We start from the raw sequence: 17426 nt of genomic DNA, 5'->3' as shown, positions 1-17426 counted from the left end.
GCACAATAAAATTGCTTTTTAATTCTGTATATTTTGAATTTTCAATAGCAGTGAATTGTGTATTATAAATTTAGAAAAGAGGGAAATTTGATATAGTGGAATGATATGTTATTGAGCGTGACTTTATTTAGAGTTCTTTGGTTTAACTTTATTTGTGTAACAAATACTTAAACGGCACTTGCTCTGTGCCAGTCATTATCCTAAGCCTTTTGGCCTCTTTTGGGTCTGGTGATTGGCAGTCTACCAGAATTACACAGTCTACATGTGGGCATTTATCCAAAGTAATTGATGCTGAGAATTTGAAAACATGAGATTTTACTGCTAGTAGCTAGTAACTATGAGGTACAGTGCTTTACTTTAAAGGATTACAAAGTGATTAAAGACCATTTTTATCACAAAGGTCTCATAATTTAATTTATTTCTGAAGTGAACATTTATAGCTTTAGTAAAGCTTGCTCTATTCTGAATCTTTTATTTGGACTAACTAGTGACAATGCGGCCTTTATCTACTTAAAGTATACTGCTAATGTTCAAATTTTGATGATATTGTGAGTTCTGAAAGCAATTAACATGCAATGATACCCATAGGCTCAAAATAAATGGATAAAGAAAAATCTACCGAGGAAATGGAAATGAGGAAAAAAAAAAAAACAAAAAAAAACCAACCAGGTGCTGCAATCCAAATTTCAAACAAAATAGACTTTACACCAACAAAGATGAAAAAATACAAAGAAGGGCATTACAAATTGGTAAGGAGTGCAATTCAACAGGAAGACCGAACTTTCCTAAATATATATTCACTCAACACAGAAGCAGCTAAATTCATAAAGCAACTTCTTGGAGAACTTCAAAGAGACTTAGACTGTAGCACAATCATAGTGGAAAACTTCAACACTCTACTGACGGTATTAGAGAGATCATCAGTGGAGAAAATTATCAGATATGCAGGACCTGAACTCAACATTGGAACAAATTGATCTAATAGACCTCTACAGAACTCTCCACTCAAAAACAAAAGAATACGCATTCTTCTTATCACCACATGTCATGTATTTCAAAATGGCTATGCAGTTGGACATTAAACACTGCTCAGCAAATGCAAAAGAACTGAAATCATACCAAACACACTCTGGGACCACAGCACAATAAAGATGGAAATCAAGACTTAAAAAAAAACTATTAAAACCAAACAATTACATGGAAATAAAGCAAACAATTCCTGAATGACTTTTGGGAAATTAAGACAGAAATCAAGAAGTTCTTTGAAATGAAGGAGAACCAAGGCATGACATATCATAATCTCTGGGACATAGCTAAGGCCATATTAAAAGGAAACCTTATAACACTAAACACCCATATCAAAAATTTAGAAAGCTCTCAAATTAACCACCTAATGTCACAACTAAAAGAATTAGAGAAACAAAAACAAACCAACTCCAAAAATAGCAGAATACAAGAAATAACCAAAATCAGGGCTGAACTGAAGGACATTGAGACAAAAAATGAAAAACAAAAAACAAGAAAACTAATTCAAAAGATCAATGAATACAGGAGTTGGCCTTTTGTAAAAGTAAATAAGATATATGGGCTGCTAACTAGACTAATAAAGAAGAAAAGAGAGAAGATCTAAATAAACACAATCCAAAATGACAAAAGATTTGTTACCACTGATCCCACAGAAATACAAATAACCTTCAGATTACTACAAACATTTCTATTGATACAAACTAGAAAACCTGGAGGAGATAAATTCCTGGACACAAATATCCTCTCAAGACTAAGGCAGGAAGAAATCAAATCCCTTTACAGACCAATGATGAGCTCCAAAGTTGAATCAGTAATAGCCTACCAACCAAAAAAAGCCTAGGACAAGACAAATTTACAGGTGAATTTTGCCACATGTAGAGTGAACAGCTGGTACCATTTCTACTGAAATTATTCCAAAAAATGTAGGGAGGGAACTCCTCCTCAATTCATTCTATGGATACCAAAACATGGTAGTGACACACACGCACAAAGAAACTTCCGGCCACTATCTTTGATGAACATTGATGCAAAAATTCTCAACAAAATCCTTGCAAACCAAATCCAGCAGCACCTCAAAAAGCTAATCTATCACAATCAAGTAGGTTTTATTTCTATGATGCAAGATTGGTTCTATTTATGCAAATTAGTAAATGTGATTCATCACAGAAATACAACTAAACAAAAAAACCACACGATTATCTCAATAGATGCAGGAAAGCATTTTGAAACATCCCTTTATATTAAAAATTCCCAATAAACTAGATATTGAAGGAACATACTTCAAAATAATAAGAGCCACCTATGACAAACCCACAGCCAGCATCTACTGAATGGACAACACCTGGAAGCCTTCCCCTTGAAAATGGCACAAGACAGGATGTCCTCTTTCACCACTCCTATACAAAGTAGTATTGGGAATCTTGGCTAGCAGAATCAGGCCAGAGAAAAAGATAAAAGGCATCCAAATAGAAAGAGAGAAGGTCAAATTATTTCTGTTTGCAGATGACATAAGTCACTATCTAGAAAACTCCATAATCTTGGCCTCAAATCTCCTTAAGCTAATAAACAACTTGAGCAAAATTTCAGTTTACAAAATCAATTTACAAATACCACTAGCATTCATAAACACCAACAACTGTCAAGCCGAGAACCAACTCAGGAACAAAATGTTATTCCACTTGTCACAAAAAGAATAAAATACCTAGAAATATAGCTAACTAGGGAGGTGAAAGATCTCTATAATGAAAATGATGAAACACTAATCAAAGAAATCAGCGATGACATAAACAAATGGATAAACATTCCATACTCATGGATCAATATAATTAAAATGGCCATACTGCCCAAAGCAGTTTATAGATTTAATACTATTCCTATCAAACTACCAATGACATTTTTTTGTAAACCTATTTAAAAATTAATTTGGAACCAAAAAAGAGCTCAAATAGTCAAGGGATTCTTAAGCAAGAAGAACAAATCTGGAGGAATCACACTACTCCACTTCAAACTATACTCAGGGATACAGCAACCAAAACCGTATGATACTGGTACAAAAACAGACACATGACCAATGAAACAAAATAGAGAACACAGAAAATAAGGCTGCATACTTAAAGCCATCTGATATTTGACAAAGCTGATAAAAACAAGCAATAGGGAAAGGATTCCCTATTTAATAAATGATGCTGTGATAACTAGTTAGCCATATGCAGAAGACTGAAAATAGACCCCTTCCTTGTACCACATACAAAAATCAACTCAAAATGGATTAAAGACTTAAATGTAAAATAAAAAAGTATAAAAACCCTAAAAGACAAGTTAGGCAATACCATTCTGGACATAGGGACCGGCAAAGAAAATTGCAACAAAAGTAAAAGCTGACAAATGGAATTGAATTAAACTATAGCACTTCCGCACAGCAAGCAAACAAACAACAAACTATCAACAGAGTAGATAGACAAACTACAGAATGGGAGAAAATATTTGTAAACTATGCATCCAAAGAAGTGTAACATCCAGGTCTATATAAAACTTAAATTTACAAAAAAAAAGTAAAAATGTTTTAACAAATAAAAAATTTTCAATAAATTTTAAAATAGATAAACATCAGGACATGGAATTTTTTTTCTTTTTTGATTATATTCTCTGCAGGTAGGCAGTCCTGATTTTTAAAACACCCATTTTGATGAGAGTGAAAAATGCCTTGAACTGTAAGTTATCCCTATTGTTTTTATAGCAGAGGCTTACTCAAATTACATTTGAGCAACAGAGAGACAGAATCATAGAATCACCAACAGGTAAATCTTCTTTTTCACTAACTGTGAAGTTCTTTTACCCTATTAAAGTTCATTATTCTTGAATACTAGCAGGAAGATTTATAGTATAATCTGGCCTCTCTTTTCCTATTTCTATAACAAGAAAACCAACCCCATTAAAAAGTGGGCAAAGCACATGAACACACACTTTTCAAATGAAGACATACATGAGGCTAACAAGTGTATGAAAAAGATCTCAATATCACTGATTATTAGATAAATGGAAATAATCACAATGAAATACTATCTCACAGCAGTCAAATGTCTCTTATTAAAAAGTCAAAAAATAACAGATGCTGGTAAACTTGAAGAGAAAGAAAAGAAAACACTTGTACACTATAGGTGGGAGTGTAAATTAGTTTAATCATTGTGGAAAACCATGTGGAGATTCCTCAAAGAGCTAAAAAGAGAACTGCTGTTTGACTCAGCAATCCCATTACTGTTTATATACCCAAAGGTATATACATTGTTCTACCATAAAGGCACATGCAGGTGTCTTTATGTTAATTGTAGCCCTATTCACAATAGCAAAGACATGAAATTAACCTAAATGTCCATCAATAATAGACTGGATAAAGAAAAGTGAGATATATGCACACCAAGAAATACTACATAGCCGTAAAAAAGAACATGCTCATGCCCTTTGCAGGAACGTGGATGGAGCTGGTGGCCATCATCCTTAACAAACTAACTCAAGAGCAGAAAACTAAATATCCCATGTTCTCATTTATAAGTGGGAGCTAAATGATAAGAACACATGGAGACAAAGAGAGAAGCAACGAACACTGGTACCTACTTGAGGGTGGAGGGTGGGAGGAGGAAGAGGAGCAGAAAAAATAACAATTGGATACTAGGCTTAGTACTTGGGTGACAAAATAATCTATACAACAAACCCACTTGAAATGACTTTACTGATTTAATAAATCTGTACATATACTTCTGAACTAAAACCAAATAAATTTTTTAACTAAAAATATTCTGATTTCTATTGTTTTTGTATTGTTTTTATTTATAAAAACACAAGAAAAATATATCTCTTGTAAACCTCATATTTCATGTATATAATTATATGTATATTTTTAAAACAACTGAAGGCTACCATTATCTAATTTCTTTTCTTGTTATAGAAATAGTCAAAGAGAGGCCAGATTATACTATAAAGCTTCCTACTAGTATTCAAGAATAATGAACTTTAATAGGGTAAAAGAACTTCAAGGTTGGTGAAAAGGAGGATTTGTCTGATGGTGATTCTATGATTCTGTCTCTCTGTTGCTCAAATGTAATTTGAGTAAGCCTCTGCTATAAAAACAATAGGGATACCTTACAATTCAAGGCATTTTTCACTCTCATCAAAATTGGTGTTTAAAAAAATCGGGTCTGCCTACATGCAGAGAATATAATCAAAAAAGAAAAAAAGTTCCATGTCCCGAAGTTTACTTATTTTAATAAAAATACGATATATATATATAGATATACTTTTATTTTATATTATTGGAAGCAAAAATATAACAAAGACTAGAAATTTTAGATTGTTATAAGCCTTAAAAAGTAGCAAGAAAAGGCTGCCACTACAATTCGAACAGTTTTTTTCTCTATGCCGTAAGTAGCACATTCCAATTAACCATTTTTAGAAAATTATCTGAATGAGCTTCTTAGTTTACTCAGTATCAGTGAACACTCATTTTCTGTGAAGTGACCATTAACATAAATTTAAATGCTGTTGTTGAGGAATGTAACTTACTTAGCTAATGTGTTTATAATCTTAAGAGACATCTGTCCTTTGGTGGTAACAGTGGTTCAAATTGGGAGAGTAGTGTTCCCCAAACAGTATCTGAGGGGAAAAAACTGAAGTGAGACATTCTAGACTTCTAGGCTTGTCTAGTGCTGATTCAGCATCCAAGTGACAGCGTGGCATGGTAGGGGAAGAGGCTCTCTTGTTAACTGCTCTGAAACCAGGACATCTTTTTGTACCCAGGGAGTGCTATTTGTGTGAATCAGGTACCTTCTTAAGCAAGAATGGGAAAGATTACTTGAGAATCACTAGAGTCTGGAGGAAGAGTGACTTTTTTTGATAGCTTCAAGAAGAGAAATGATTGGAGAAATAAAGGAGACAAAATACAGCAGAAAAATATGGCAGACAATCCTTGTTGAGTTGGGCATTTCTCTAGAGTTGATGGTGATTGCTGAAGTCTCCACTCAGCAAAAATTAGGGTTTTATACAAGGCAAGGTTAAGATTTGGATAATCAACATTTATAGAGACTCTAATAGTTACTTTTAAATTTTTACATTTGTATGAACAACCTGAAACTTTCATAAAACTGGACCATAATATTATAAACCAAAATATGCATCACCAATACTTAACAATCATGAGAAGTTTTCTATATCTTTTTCATTTTTTTCCCTAAGGGGTCGCAACACAGTTTTCTCCATATCTTTACACTTTACAGATGCCAAGGTACGTCATCCAGAGATTTGAATTTAATTGGTCTTATCTGAGACATAGGCAATAATACATTTTTTTAAAGTTCCACAGATAATACCAGTGTTAAACCAGAGTCTGCAAGAAGTATCAGAGAATTTTTATTTGTATAATTCATATACATGAATTAGGAAGACCTAGGTTACAGTATAGAATAATATTTCTATTAAAATTTATTATTTTACACTTTCCAACAAGTCACTTCATGTCTTTGTGACTACAATTTCCTCAGATGTAAGAAAAATATAGTTTGATCATATGGCCTCTGTGGTCCTTTTCACTTTTGAAATTTTGATACCTTAGTCTATCAAGTAAGATCAAAGAGCAATTCTATTTTACAAGGGTTTAACTTTCTGGAACTACTGAAGAAAACAACACCCTTTACAGCATATTTTGTTACAATCTCATTCAATGAAATTTTATGTGACTGTAAGAATAATTATAGAAAATAACAAATGCGCTTTTAAGATTTTAGAAATACTTTTCTATGATTTCAATAGATCAATCTGAACAATTCTTTTTTCCGTTTTTATAATTAATGAAAACATATAAAGTTCTGGTGGTTTTTTAAGGTATTTTGATAACACATTCTTATTTTACATTTGCTCATCCCAAACACTAAGTCCTTGGTGACTTATGGATATTAATTCAGTGAACTCTCTCAGACTCTCTATGAGGCATGTACTCTTCTTGTCCACATTTTACAGATGAAATAATATGAGTTTCAGAAAAATTCATTAATTTGCTCAAGATTATAATTCTGGCAACATGACATCTAGACTAAGACAGTATTAAAATTTTGGTAAAAATATATTAAGTATTGACATTTTGAATTATCTGTTACCAGTGATTTAGTTAAAAAGTATACATATTTTTTCAAATAGTAAATTCATAAGTATAACCAAAGGATCCAAATATGATCAAATATCAGTCAAAATTTGAATGATCACTTTTATTTAACATTAATATATATTTATTCTGTGTATTTAGAAATTTGTATGATTAAGATCAGATGATTAATTTATAAAGGCATTAAATAAAAAGTACCGGAATATTATGATTTTTCCAAATTCAAAAGCTACATGCTTAAAAACGTGTTTGAATATTTATTCTTTTGTGGTATATAACAACATCAACAATAATAAATGGCTTGAGAGTCCCAAGATATTCCCCTTTGGGTTTCTAATAACAATAAATTCAGGATCCATCAAAACTTCACCAACAACTCAAAATGACTAAATTCAAAACTGGCACTGACCACAAAAAGAGCATTCATTTCACACAGGAAAAGAGGAAAATATCTTTGTTAATATGCTGAAAATAGAGATTACCTTTGCTAATGCAAAGTTCTGTTCCCCTCTTTTAACCAGTGAATGTAAGGACATTTTTTTTTTCTTTTTGAGTCATGGAATGCCATGAGGGTCTGGCCTTTTCAAAAAAATTCAGTATCACGTAATTTGAGACTTGAAGCTACAATTTAAAAAATGCTTATTTTGCATTAATTTGCTTGATTGTTAATATCCTTTCTTTTGTATTGCTTTAAAACTTTATTCTGTTTTTACATAGCTATTTATTTATTTTTATGGTTTATCAATAACAGAAATTGATAATAATTTTATAAATGTGTTTAATTAGCAAATTATATTCTGTTGTCTGGAATACAGTAAATAGCTTATTTTAACATCATCAGGTCAAATAAAGGAGTCAGCAATGATATATGTTACCAGAGTAAATTTACAGAAATGCAAGCCTTTATAGCAAATCTCCTTTGGGATATTCACTTTAACAGAACTTCCTGGTGTCTGTGAAGACAACAGTTTCTGTAAGATTTCTCCTCATGTTGGACCTGCTTTTGCAGTGGGAATCCCATCTGCTATGCTTCCCAATGGAATCCTTGACCCTTTATTGAACTCCAGTAAGTTATAGCCATCAAATGCCTGTTGTTATTTAAAACACAACATAGTGAGGATCAAGGGCACTCCAAATACAAGTATCCCACAAGTATATTGAAAATAAGCTGAAGAAAGGCAAAATAGTACCATATTAATAGAGAAAATAGAGAAATGGTTATTTTATAATTATACCATAATATCAATCTATACATTTTATGCATTAAAAATAAAATTCCAATTATAATATTCACTAGATAGTCATTCTAGTAACTGTTATTAGGAAGATAAAACCAGTCATTTTAGGCTGACGTTCTTTTAACTAAACACTTTTTTTTTTTTGAGAGGGAGTGTCTTACTCTGTCTCCAGGCTGGAGTGCAGTAGCTCAATCTCAGTGTGAGCCACCACACCCGGTCAGCTAAACACTCTTAAATTGGAGAGTCCTACTCAGCAGATTTCTCTGCACATTGATTTAGTGTTCTTAAGACTCTGTGACTAGACTATTGCTCACTGCAAGACTCCCTAATTTGTCCTAAATTATCACAATTAAGGAAGGAGTTTTAAAGCTTTCATCATCACACAAAAGCTGTATTTGGTTTCGTTTTGCTTTGGCATTTTAAAATTAGATAGTTTTAGGGTATTTATTTCCCCTTGAAAAATAAAACTGTGCTAATTGGCCAGCAATTAAAAACTCTATTTAAGATTTTAGTCTAATCTTGGTTTATCAGAGCATTGTTATTTCATGACAAAATTCACTCAGGAATTAAAATTAATATTTTTAGTTTCCATTTGACATTAAAACAAATTAAAATGACACATTTTATTGCATTTATAACTAGAAATGTATGATAATAGAAAAGGTGTTTTAAATTGAACATGATAAATCAAAATATTGTCATATTTACACAATATGTAAAACAAAGATATACAGAGTTAAGAAAGGGAAATTTCATAACAAATCATTAAATATTTATAATTTATGTCAGACAAAATTTGATCAGTGACAGAAATTTATATTAAGGAAACAATCAGAGCAATAACCAACATTATGTGCAAAAATGCTCATAATAGAATTATGCAAACAGAAAATAAAGAAATACCCTAAATGTTGAAAATCAGGTAAATAAATTAAATTGTGTTATAGAATAAAAAAGGACATTATAAAAACAATAATATGATAATGAGGAATATTTTGCAGTAAGAAAAGTTCATATTTTAAAAAAATTAATGTGTTACTATTATGGATACATGATAGCTGCACATATTTACGGAATACATGTAATATTTTGATACAAGCATACAATGTGAATAATCAACTCACCTCAAGAATTCGTTATTTCTTTGTGTTGGGAACAAGCTACTAAATATTCAAAAGAAATAAAATGAGCGTATGGAAGAGATCTGAACCGCCGTGTTTACTGCAGCACTATTCAAAATAGACAAGATATGTAATCAACCTATGTGTTCATCGGTTGATGAATAGATTAAAAAGATGTGGTAAATTTACGCAATGAAATATTATTCAACTATTAAAAATATGAAATCCAGTCATTTGCAACAACATGGATGAAGCTAGAGGAGATTATGTTTAGTGAAATAAGACTGGCACAGAAAAAATTTTATCATATCTGAAAGAGAGTAGGCAGGAAGAAAATTGCACATCAGTACCCTTCATGCATAGAGAGATGGACAAGTCTTTAGCAAAATTTTAGCGAATACGATTCCGCAGTATATTAAATTAAGTATGTACTGTAATGAAATGGAGCCAAGTGAAGTTTATTTAGGAAGCACAAGGATGGCTAAATAAACTTCACTTCCATCTTGATGGAAATCTAAGCCTTTTTCTCGATCTTTGTGGGAAAGCATTCAGTCTTTGACCATTACTATGATATTAACTACATAATTTTTCATTTTCTTGTTTTGGTTTGGTTTTGGTTTTAGTAGATGCTATTTATCAGGTTGAGGAACTGGTTGTCTATTCCCATTTTTTATGTTTTGTCTTTAATGTGTCTTTAGTTATTATGCTAAATGATTTTTCTACATCAGTTGATATGATTGTGTGCATTTCTTCTTCATTATGTTTATTAATTCAAAATGAATTAATGTTACACATCATATTAACATAAGTTTAAAATAATACTGGAAATTCTAATAAGTGCAATAATGCAAGAAACGAAATTAAAATATATATGGAAGTAACCTAGAACACACACACACACACACACGCACACACACACACACACACACGCACACGGAAAGAACAGATAAAATTGTTTTATCCATAGATAACATAATTGTCTATATAGAAAATCTTAAGGAATATAAGGTGAAAATACAAAAGCAAAACACCTTCTGTAATTCGTAAGTTACTTTCAAGGTCACAGGATACAAGACACACATTTAAAATTTCAATTGCATTTCTCTATACTCTCAGTAGATATATAGACAATGAAGTTAGATATATACTAAAATTCACAGTCACTTAAAAATAATGAAATGCTTACAGGTAAATTTAGCAAACATATATAAGACTTGTATGCCAAAAACTGTATAATGCAGATAAAAGAAATGGAAAAAATAGCTAAGTAACTAGAAAGGCATACTGTGTTCATGGATTGGAAGACTCAACATAGTAAAGATGTAAATACTCTCCAAATTGACGTATGTTTAATGTAATTCCTAGCAAAATCTCAGAAAATCACAGTGTACATAGAGAAAAATCATTCTACAATTTATATGCAAATGAAAAGGAATTTGAATAGCTAAAACCACTTTGAAATAGCAGAATAAAGTGGAAGGAATCAGTTTCAATTCCATTTTTTTTTTTGAGATTGCTCTGTTGCCCAGGCTGTAGTGCAGTGACGAGATACCTCTGCCTCCCAGGTTCAAGCAATTCTTGTGCCTCAACCATCAAAGTAGCTGGGATTACAGGCATGCACCACAATACCCAGCTAATTTTTGTATTTTTAGTAGAGATAGGGTTTTGTCATGTTGGCCAGGCTGGTCTTGAACTCCTGGTCTCAAGAGATCCACCTGCTTTGGCCTCCCAAAGTGCAGGGATTACAGGTGTGAGCCACTGTGCTTGGCCTCATTTTCAAAATTTTTATAAAATTACATTAATTAAGACTGTGTGATATTAATGAAGGAACAAACATATAGATCATTGAAATATGCGATACTAGAAGTAGATCCACACAAATATACCCAGATCATTTTTGCTGTACATGCAAACACAATTCAATGGGAGAAAGCATTTTAAACAAATGGGTTAGAGCAATGGGATATCCATAGAAGGACAAACAACAACAACAAAAAAACTTGGGCTAATTTCCTATATGGTACAAAAATTAGGTCAAATGGATGATGTATTTTAATATAACATGTAAATCTATATATTACAGAAGAAAACCTTGGAGAAAAATTTTCAAAACTTAGGTATAGACAATGAGTTCTTAAAACTGACACTGAAAGCATCCATAATATGGACAAAATAAAAGATGAATTGAGTTTCAACATTAAAATCTATTGCCCTGCAAAAAAACATGTAAAAGGTTTCTATTTATACAAAAAGACAACTCATTGAGAAAAAAAAGATTTATGTTCATACAAAACCCTGTACATAATTTTTATAGCAGCTCTGTTCATAATAGATTTATATTAGAAAACACCCAGCTGTTCCTCAATAACTGATTGTGGTCAATCCATACCGTGAAATACTATTCCACAACAAAAAACAACAAAAATCAATAGAATATTCATAACAACCTGGAAAAATCTCTGGAGAATTATGCTGAGTAATAGATGACAGTCCTGAAGGTTAGACAGTGTATGATTCCATTTACATAACGCTCCTGAAAAGATGAAAATCTTGTAATTGGAGGACAGATTTGTTAGGTATGGCAATGGGAGAGAAGTGCTGTGGCTATAAAAGGCAATAGGAAGGATCATTATTGCAAAGGAAGCAAACCTCATGAATAGTGGCTCTATCAATGTCGATATCCTGGTTGTAGCATTGTAATCTAGAGTTTTGCAAAATGTTGGAACTAGGGAACAGTGGGTAAAAGATTCACAGGATTTCCCAGTACTTACTGCAATTGCACACAAATCGTTCTAGTAGCATTTCAGAAGGAGTGAAGGCAACAGATATGCTCGATTTACCATCTTTCACAAAAAACCTAGCATGTTTACATTAAAAAATCCACAGAAATATTTTCTTGCTTTTAGAAAAATGCAGGCAATGTCACGCAAAGTAATGCTTAGAGTAAATGCAAAATTGGTATTTGGAAGCTATTATAATTAAATCTGTAGGAAGCATTTAAAAAATCCCTGAAATGATTTTTTTTTTGATACAGATTTTCAGTAGGGCCTGCCAACTTTGGCCGGTTGAAGTGAAAATTTTCTAAATTCAACTTCTTTTGTGTGGTTTAGTCTAGCCCTCAATCCAAATGGAATCTGTCCCAAGCCACTTCACAAATGAAGATAACACTTATTATTGCTTGATTTTTAAGAATTGCTTTATGCATTTGAATGTAAATACCATAATTCCTCCTTAGAAATTACAGTGTTATACACATCTAACCCATTTTCATTCTTAATGATATGGCAATACACATTTGCAGGAATAATTGAACAAACTGATAAAAAATGTATTTTTTCCTCTAATACTGGATAACTAGAAAATACTCTTTATTATAGAAAATGTTAGGCAAATTTTCAAAATTAGGAATGCATTTGTTCTATAACTATATATATTAGCAAAACGTATTTTGAAATTTATTTCTGACTCATATTAACTCTCTTATTTATTCTTTGCTTTTTTGTTTAGTCTCCAGGACCATATCCAAAGTTATTTATGTAAGATTTTCTCAGTAATGAATACATTCTCAAATACTCTTTTATTCAATTCTAAACTGAAACATTTAAAAGACATACAGTGCTTCAGTAACTTTAAATCATCCCATATTACACAAGGCAATTTGAAGCTATTGAAGCATTTTGTAAGGGTTTCTCTTTCAAAGTGTTCAATGTTTAGAGATTATAAAGAGTTATTTAGCTTTATTGCAATACTTGAGATTTACTAGAATCACTTTAAAAGAAGGAGGTATATAATATCACATAAATCTATCAACTAAAACAGCATAAAATATATTTAATCAGTATAAACGCCATATGGAGACATAAGTTGAATGAAAGAGGAACAAAGGAATGAAGACTGACAACCATAAAAAATATTGATGGCAGAAATTCATAGCTTATACAGTAAGAAATTTAGGAATAATAGATTTTTAATAGCTTTAAAAATTCTATATGTCCAGAATTTAAATAAAAATATAAGCAAATTATTCTTGAGATAAAGAAAAATAATCCTTAGGCCAAGTATAAGATACTTAGGGTTGAATGTCAATTGAAGAAAATATGTCAAAATTAATAAAGCGTGGTGTGGTAGAGTTTCAAAAACGGTTCCCAATGTTCCCAACCTCCTCATGTCCATGACATGGGAAATCCCCTAACTTTGAGTGTGGGCTAGAAGCAGGGACACATTTTTCAGTAATAAGACATGGCAAAGTGATATCATTTCTGATATTAAGTTAAAAAATACACTGGATTTTTTCTTACTCGCTCTCTCTCACTACTTGCTCTGCTGAGGCAAATAATCGTACTGTATGTTGCCCTAGAGAGAGGGAAACATAGCAGGGAACTGAGGACCAATGTCAAACATCCCACAAAAAGCTGAATTCTGCTCACAACTATGTTAATAGACTTCACAACAGATTCTTCCTATTAATGCCTTCAGAGGAGGCCAACAACAGGACTTCAATCTTTGTGAGAGACTTTCAGCCAGCTAAGCTACCCAAGATTTCTGATCCATAGAATTTCTAGGATGTTTGTGATTTACGTCACAAAGTTTGGATTAATTTGTCAACCAAAGGGTCCCATATCATTAATAGATAGCTATACATAGCTAAATCTCAAAGAAAAAATAACTGTATATTAATATAAAAGAAAAAACTCGAGTCAGTAAACTAAAATATTCAAATCAAAAAGTGACGAAAGCAAAAGTATAAACAGAAAAATTCGGGAAAAAAATCAAGAATCAAAACATTAGATATAAATGAAATAAATAGCCAGAAAGATTAATAAAATTGACAGTATGTCAAAATATATTAGTGATTTAAATGAGGATTTAACAAGAATTATTAGAGAAAAAGAGATGTTTCAAATAAAAATGTTAAATGAAGATGGAAAATAACTACAGTTAGAGATTAAAGCATAATAAATATCATGAATATTAATGCCCCAATAAATTTGGAGAATTAGAGAAGGTATGTACATTTTTTGAAAAAACCCAAAAAGCTTAACTTGGTAAATAAAATATAAAAAACTCAAGTAGTCTCAAACATTAGAGAAATTGTAATAATGTTCAAAAGTATTTGAGCCCAGGCAATGTAATGGATGTATTTAACAAGATTCTGAAGTATGAATATGCCCTATTTTATACAAGTAGTTGTGGAAATAAAAGCAATGAAAGTTGATTAATTTTATAAGAATATGATAAACTTCATTACAAAACTGGACAAGCAAACCGCAAGCAGAGATAGTGTATATTATTGAAAAAAATCCGCAATAAAGTTTGTTATGTTTTAATCTCTCCCAAGATCATACCACTTTAGACATTTCATTCTTTTTTGGCATTTTTACATGAAGTATGATTTCAAAACAGAAATTTATGTTACATTTCTGCTAAAAGAGAAGATATAAATAAGACATTATGAAAAGTAACCTGAAAATTAGATGAATAAAAAATAGTTTTTGGAAGTACTAAGAAAATTTTTATGTTAATAAAATTTTATTATTATTTTATTAATAATAATATTAAATGTGTCTACTAGGAAATAACATTTTGGAATCAAACATTAAAATTTCAAATGGGGCCGGGCGCGGTGGCTCAAGCCTGTAATCCCAGCACTTTGGGAGGCCGAGGCGGGTGGATCACGAGGTCAAGAGATCGAGACCATCCTGGTCAACATGGTGAAACCCCGTCTCTACTAAAAATACAAAAATTAGCTGGGCATGGTGGCGTGTGCCTGTAATCCCAGTTACTCAGGAGGCTGAGGCAGGAGAATTGCCTGAACCCGGGAGGCGGAGGTTGCGGTGAGCCGAGATCACGCCATTGCACTCCAGCCTGGGTAACAAGAGCGAAACTCCGTCTCAAAAAAAAAAAAAAAAAAAAAAATTTCAAATGGAGAAATTATGAACTAAAACAAACTGAATACACTTGTCCTTGAGAATATCTTGCTTAGTGAGATGGATATATTATTTGTTATGTTAAGTAAGCAGGGATATAATGGTAAATGTACTTGATAACTATTTTATAAGGATATAAGATAATAAATGAAAAATCAATTATAAATTTTCTCTGGTTTTTTAGTAACTGTGTTCTATGATAATCACTGAAATAAGTCTGGGTTGGATCTGTGAAACTGCATTAGCCCTACTTATGCAATCTCTCAAATAGTCTTTCATACGGGTATAACAAGAGATAAACTCTTCTTCGTTATAGCCTGAGACCCCAGAGTTTGTAATTATCTTGCTGTGGTTGATTCTCTTTGTATGCCTTAATATGTGGCATACCAAAAGAAATTGTATGGTGCATGTTTATTACATGATTGAATAATGTTTCTACTGTTTCTCTTTAGTTTTAATAATAAGAAATTGTGTAGGCAAAATTTTAAAGAATTTGTCAACATCACATCATGTGAATCATTGGAATACATTATATAAAATGATTCATTCATTATAGCTGTGTTAAATGGCTTCTTTTTTTGAAACCTTTTGAACAGTAAGTGACATATCTTTAGAATAAGGGTGTATAAGGAAAAAAACAAACTTTAGGGAAATAAATACATGAACAATATTTTAAATGCATTCAATGTCAACTCAAAACTTATTTATTTAGAGGGTCATGTGTACAAGGTATAAGGCATTACTCTACAGGAAAATCAGTAATTAACACAACAACAATCAAAGAAAACATTTCAACCTTATTTGAATGAGAAGAGAAACACATGTTATATGTGTGTATACAGATATAGATGAGAGATATATATAGATATATTCATTAGTTCTAAATATATACATATATTTATATACAAAAAGGTACCATAACAAAACACATAAATATAATCTATAATTTATTTGTTGGGTAGAAAAAATAAGTCATGAGAAAGGCTTAAGTATTGTTGACATAGAAGTTTCAATTTTAAATAGTTAAGTTAGACTCCATTGAGACGGTAGCCTTTGAATGAACAAAGACTTTAATTTTAAGGTCTTAATTCATCTCTACATTTGGAAGAAGAATATTCCAAGTACAGGCAGCACCAATTCCATTAGGAGGAAGTATACCTGACATGTTAGAGATACTGCAAAAAATCATAGATGATACAAAGACAAGGACAAGAAGAACAAGTGAGGAGGTGCCATTACCCGAGACTGGATATCTGTAAAAGAAGTGGCTTTTGGAGAAAAGATCAGGAATTCAGTTTGAGATATATTACGTTTGTGATGCCGAGTAGGTGCTTACATAGAAATGTAGAGTAGAAAGTGATGTATAGAAGCCTGGCGACCATGAAGTGTGGCTGGTAATGAAATTTGGGGTATTCCAAAATAACAACTGTGCTGCATTTTGATATTGATCAAGTTCTAGGACTGGACAAAATCTCTAATGATTGGGCCTAAATACAGATATGAAAGTATTATGACTACAGTCAGAAGAAAACCATGAGAATATTCTGCCTTAAAGCCAAATGAAGAGAGTATATCCAGGAGAAAAGTATCATCAACAGTGCAAATGCAGCTGATAGATCAGGTAAAATGACCCAGAATTGACCATAAGTTTTACTTCCATGATGCCAAAGTCCCTTCCATGTTTGGGGCTTTGACATTCATATGATTTTATGATATAAATCAATGACTTAAAGTTATTTGTTTGATTCATTTCAACTGACAAAACCTACTACAACAGATTACAGACTGCTTCAGTGAGGTGGCACATAGCATGAACATTACCAATTCAGAATAAAAGATACAGTATTTTTACTAAGTAATTGCCAACAGAAATCTATATTTTTTTCTGTACATTTTTTTTGGTTGCATGCTCACTGTTCACTTCTTTATATGTCAAGAAATTTGTAGTATTGTTTTTGAAGAAAAC

Source organism: Sapajus apella, unplaced genomic scaffold (genome assembly GCF_009761245.1).
Source record: "Sapajus apella isolate SASKATOON/1434 unplaced genomic scaffold, GSC_monkey_1.0 scaffold9, whole genome shotgun sequence".
Taxonomy (NCBI): Eukaryota; Metazoa; Chordata; class Mammalia; order Primates; family Cebidae; genus Sapajus; species Sapajus apella.
This window is presented reverse-complemented; position numbering follows the sequence as displayed.